This window comes from Zootoca vivipara, chromosome 1 (genome assembly GCF_963506605.1).
Source record: "Zootoca vivipara chromosome 1, rZooViv1.1, whole genome shotgun sequence".
NCBI classification, from domain to species: Eukaryota; Metazoa; Chordata; class Lepidosauria; order Squamata; family Lacertidae; genus Zootoca; species Zootoca vivipara.
The window spans coordinates 30,782,122-30,788,122 of NC_083276.1; positions in this window are offsets into that span (position 1 = coordinate 30,782,122).

Sequence of the window (6,001 nt, forward strand, 5' to 3'; positions counted from 1 at the left end):
GCCAACCATGCTTGGGCTCCCCAATCTCTCTCACTTCCGACGAAAACTAATAGATGAAGAACCTAGCCACATGATGCTGACACAAAACCCCGCCACATACACTATGAAAAAAGGAAGGACCACTACTCCCTTCTTTCTCCTACCTCTCTTTTCCCATCTCTCTCCCCCACCCGCACCCAACCTCGCAATACCTCTGATAGCAATGTTTCACACCAAATGTAACTTACCTACAGATAGGACTCTATGAACTGAAAACAGAGACGTTATATATACCTTTGTTATCCATTGAAATATTTCAATAAAAACAATTTTCAGATTTACTATTATTATTATTATTATTATTATTATTATTATTATATTATACTATTATGTATTTATTCATACTTTCTTCCCTGATGAAACTCAAGGCAGCTTACAGATAAAAACGAGTATGCCCCCGCACCCTGTTAACTTCTGCAGCCACCCCAGACAGGCCCCCCATTATACCTACCTTATGCTCTCTCATTTGTTTAATATATAACCCCCATTCACACCACCTTTGAGCTTCTTACAGCATAAGTAGAATCAGCCCAAGGAACAGTATCATAATGTCTTTATTAGGGGCAACTCCAGATATTTTGGGGTTACAACTCCCATCATAAGCCTAAACCATTGGCTACGCTGCCTGGAGCTGATGGAAGCTGGAGCCCAAAAACAGCTAGATGGGTCAGTGTATCTGGCTGTTAACCAGAAGGTTGGCGGTTCGACGACACCACCCAGAGATGGCTGTGGGCAGGATTCCACCACTGAAGGGAGTTGGACAAGACAACCCTGGGGTTGCCTTCCAGCTCTGCAATTCTATGGCTGCAGGTTCCTTACCCCTGCTTTAGAGTAGTATTTCCCAAACATGGGTCTCCAGCTGTTTTTGGACTACAACTCCCATCATCCCTAGCTAGCAAGACCAGCGGTCAGGGATGATGGGAACTGTAGTCCAAAAGCAGCGGGAGACCCAAGTTTGGGAAACACTGCTTTTAAAGCTTCATGACTACTCTTCCTCAGACATGATCCTAAAACAGAAAAGGGTGGGGGGAATGAAAAAAAGATGCTGCTTTTGAATGGCCTTTTAGAGCTGCAAAATGTTATGCTCCTGTTGGTGATTCAGGAAGCAGTGTAGCTTGTGCCCAGTGCAAAAAATCTCAGGTTGCACAAAAGCATACTGGATCAAAAGAAGCAATGGCCACTCTCCCTTTGAATATGTAAACCCCAGCAGTTTATTTACATATACATTAGTACATATATATAGGCCACTTTTATGCCCTAAAGCTCACCAATATATTTTAAAAAATTATCCAAGTAGCTGAGTCCGCCTCTGACACTAATCAGAACTCAATAAAAAAATCCTTCCAGCAGCACCTTAGAGACCAACTAAGTTTGTCATTGGTATGAGCTTTCGTGTGCATGCACACTTCTTCAGATACAGAACTCAGAACTCAGGCATCCCTTGTAACATGTTTAATGTATAAAACAATAAATTTAAAAAATAATTCCTATTTTACGTTCTACATTTTTTAAAAATGTAATGATACGTAAGTTGGTTGATGTGAACGTTTTGCTGGTCTGACCAGTAAACAAAGCGAAAGAGATAAAAGTTCCACTGATGCTCTCATTGCGAGAAGAAGATCGGATGCCTTATGGTGTGTCCTTTGGTGACGGAGGTGGGCAAGCAGGGGGAAGGGTGTTGTGTTGTAAAATTATGTAAACATTTCAGTACTGTGCCGGCTCCAAGGGTCTAGGACACCAGTTCTTGGGGGGGGGAGCTGAAAGAGAGGCTCAGAAAATGCGCTTGTCCTTTGTTCTTGGATTTGGATGTGTCAGGAGGGGCCATGGAAATTTTTGGAACTTAGACACTAAATGGAGCTCACAGCAGGTGCTTCATCTGGCATGAAGAGGACAAAAGGACTGGTGGGGAAGTGTTTGGAGTGGACAATTGCAGCTCAGCATGTCCCGAGTGTGTCAAATCCCTCAACTTCCATGGAGCTGGTGCCTCATCCAGAGTGGTCCAGTTTTTTCACATCCAGGCTGTGCATATCAAAGGGGCCTGATCTCCCAAAGGGATGAGGGAGTACAAAAGAGTTGGGTCAGAATGGCAGCTCAGATGGGAGGTGCTACAATTGCAGGAGGTGATAAGGACAAGGCAGGCCGCAACTCAAAATATGCCTTCAAATGGTCACAGAAAATCACGCACTGAGTTACCCCAGAGCTGTTATTGTACAATATGCACGTAGTAATACAAGGTAGAGACATGCGTGAAGGGTTGCCTGTGCATGTGAGAAATTCCTCCCAATATATACAGACCAGTTAACTCCACCTACTCACCAACTGATTGCCACTTTAACACGTTTGTTATGTGGTTATTGTATCCTCACAGAACCTTGTTGGTTCCTGAAGTGGACCTATATTGGGTTGGTGGTTGAAGACCAATTATATTTTTGTCAGTCTCCCCAGCATTTTGGGGTAGCCCTGGGCTCATGTTTCACATAAAATCCATAATTCTGTTGTTTTCCTCTGCTGTGTTTCAAGCCACATTTGCACATGGCTGTACACACCAGAGACGGGGTGGGGATGTTTTCACCCGATGCACATTATCAGTTTAGTTTCCCTGCCCCTCCAAACCACCACCCTCCAATTCATTTTCCTGAAGCGGTCATCTGCACAACGGCTGCCTCAAATGTACACGCCTCTGTTTAGCTGCAAAGGGAATGTGGATTAAAGGCTCACCCATACTTCCCGTGATTTCCAAGCACAGGTTCAATAGATTTTTCAACCCAGCAGGGATAGCAGCGGGACAAATGAAAAACCTCTCAGACCTGTGCCTGCAAATCATAGGGCAAACGGAAGTGTAAATGAGTCTCAAAAAACCACAATATAGTTTAGTGTATAGTGTGAAACGTTCTGTGTATGCGGATTCAAAGGACATCGGTGGGAACGCCCTGGAGCCAGAGTAGATGGCAATGTGCACACAGCCATTGATTGGGAAATGAAATCACAACGGAACAAGACTGTGAGGGTGGGCCCACCTTTCTCCTGAAGTTTCCGCTAACTTATCTGTGCAAAAAGAAGCGGGGGTGGGGGTGGGGGTTATGTAGTTGCCGCCGGCTCCCTTGGCTGGGAAAGAAAGGCAACTCGCTGTTTATTGCTGGGATCTTATTATCAACCCAACCCCCATTGGTATCGTCCATTGTTTTTTGTACTGTACTTAAAACTATTTTTCGCTCTTTTATGGCATGTCTGTAAATCAACTTTTGTTGCTTGCCAGTGTAACGAGGGCCTAAAATATTACTGCCCAAAAAAAACACCATTCCCAGCGACAAAGCTGCTTTTCAGAGTCCACAAGCATGCATACGACAAAATTTAACAAATATATAGTGCTGTTAAATGGGAGCCTGGCTCAGCTTGGATAATTTATTTCTAGATACTGTACTAGAAATGTGTGACCAGAGTAGAACAGTATGCTGAGCTGTGACTTGCTCTGCAGTATTTTTGCTCTCTTTCAATGTTCCACTTCCCACATACTGAGTAAACTGGGAACAACAGCAAACATTTTTGCTTCAAAGGCAGCATTTTTCTCCTTGTGAAATGTGGCTTATCTAATGGGTTCAAGTGTGAAATACCTTAGGCTGCTGTTATCAAGCACAAATCTCACTCCCACTTCAAAGTGAGAGGACCAAAGTCTCCCCTGTGCAGCTTCTAAAACCCACAACTGGATTTTGCTGTGGGTTTTAGATGCTGCAGTACACAGCTAGAAGTGTACTCCATCTAATTAAAACTTTTACTAACGTGCCTTCAGGGCTTAATTTCAGCCAAAGCCCCTACGGAAAAGCTCCATTACCTCTTTTAGATTTTAGAGGTCAGCTGTAAATAGGTAGAGGCCTCTGCGCATGTACAAAGTGAATTATCCTCATCACAGATCTGGAATTAGGGAAAAGGGCTTTCAGGTCAGATAGTACACTTTCCAAGCAGCCTAGAGAAATTGAATATGCATTTGTCAATTGACTAAATGCATGTCAATTTGGTAGAAATGCCAAAACCAATAAAATATCTGGCATTTCTGAGGAATTGCAAGCAAGGGCGTCCACAGGAATTTTTACAGGGTGCAGGAGGGGATAAGCACTCCAAATAAATAAGGGGGGTTAACTAGAGTTAGAAATATCATACTCCTGTCTTTGTTTTTACCTTTTGTATTTGGGGGCATACTAATGCCTAATCACAGCTGCACTAAAATCCGGGATATCTGATTGTTTTCTCTGGGGCAGCAATTATTTATCTGCTAGGGAAAAGCAAACTGAAATACAAATGAACCAATAAGTTCTTTATCCAGACAATGGGTGTGCCATTCCAACTCCTCTTTGTCTAACTTCTCATCTCCTTTCCTAAATGTCAATCATTGCTACGACTTCATTCATTGGCCAAAAAAACTGAAGTGAAGCAGGCCAGGTTTTTTTAAAAAAACAAATGAACAGAATAGTACCTGCATATGTGGACCTCATCATCTGGCTTCTACAAGGGCTAGATATTTGCATTTTATTCATTTATTTGTAATAAAAGGGAGGTAGAACCCATGGATTAGGGTCCATCAAGGCAGAGGGCCTTCCCCCTTGTAGGTGAAAATTACTGGAAGCTGTAATGACAAAATGAAATATGTATAACGAAGCAGCACTTTTATATGTCCTTCGGTGTTTTAGAGAAACAGAGTCCAAAGGTATTCACACCAGCAAACTGCTTTGCATCAGTGACTAATGGGATCAAGAAATGCTATGAAAGAGATTGGGGTTGCGATAAAAAGCTAACTTTAAGAATATTAAGAACATAGGAACAGCCTGCTAGATAAGTCTAGTGCAGTATCTTGTTCTTACAATGGCCAAATAGACACCTGTGGGAAACCTGCAAGCAGGAGGACCCAGGCACAAGTGCCTTCTGCCCTCCTGTGGTCTCCAGCAACTAGTATTCAGACACTACTGCCTCTGACTGTTGAGGCACAGCCATCATGGCCATTGATAGCCTTTCCCATGAATTTGTTCATTCCTCTTTTAGGCCATCTTAAGTTTGTGGCCATCACTGCCTCCTGCAGAGTTCCATAGTTTAATTATGCACTATGCAAGGAAGCAATATATTTCATCTGCCCTGAAACTTAAAACAGGATGTCCTGTAGCACTAATTAAAACTAGAACACAGAAAACTATCTCATACCAAGATACTACTGAGCCGCTCAGTTCAGTATTGTTGACACCGATTGGCACTCTCTTCTGCTGTAGGAGAGTTGCAATAAAATGCTGGTTTATGTTTATCCCCTAACATTTAACTACAAGTAAGAACGCTCTCTGCGCCCAAAGGATGCATGCTGATAACAACTCCTTGCGTTTGAAGAAAAGAGAACCCTTCCATTTCGATAAAATAAAAGGAAAGGAAAGGAAAACAACACACATTTCATTCCGGGCTTGTATCCTAGATTTTGAATGTTCTGCTGTCTGTGTACATTTAGGACGGTGGAAGGCGCTCTACTTTTTCTCTCTCCCAACAGGCAGCCAAGCAAGAATGCCACACGGGGCTCCCTTTTCCTGTTCCCAATGTCAGTTCGTGGAATCTTCCATGTGCGGAGCAAGAGCGGCGAGAGCACATTGCAATCAATGTAAATAAAGTTCATATAAATCAGCACTAGCTCTCCGTGTACATATTTATACGTGCATACTTGGATAATAAAAAACAGTGTTAGAGACTTCTTTCCGTTGCAGTGCTTTGAAATAAACACGCTTTTCTATGCTGTATATAAAAAAGGGAATTCTGTTGCTGACGGAAGATACTCCGTCACTGGCTTGAAGGTCTGGGATGGGGGGGGCACTTGGGTTGCTTGCTCTTGCAGTTTTTAAAAGTTATTTTAGCAGTCGGTGAGGGCAAAAAGGGAGATGAAGTTTAAAGGAAGAATCTAGTGAAAGTTTTTAAGCAGCGAAAGTTCGTTTTGGAAACT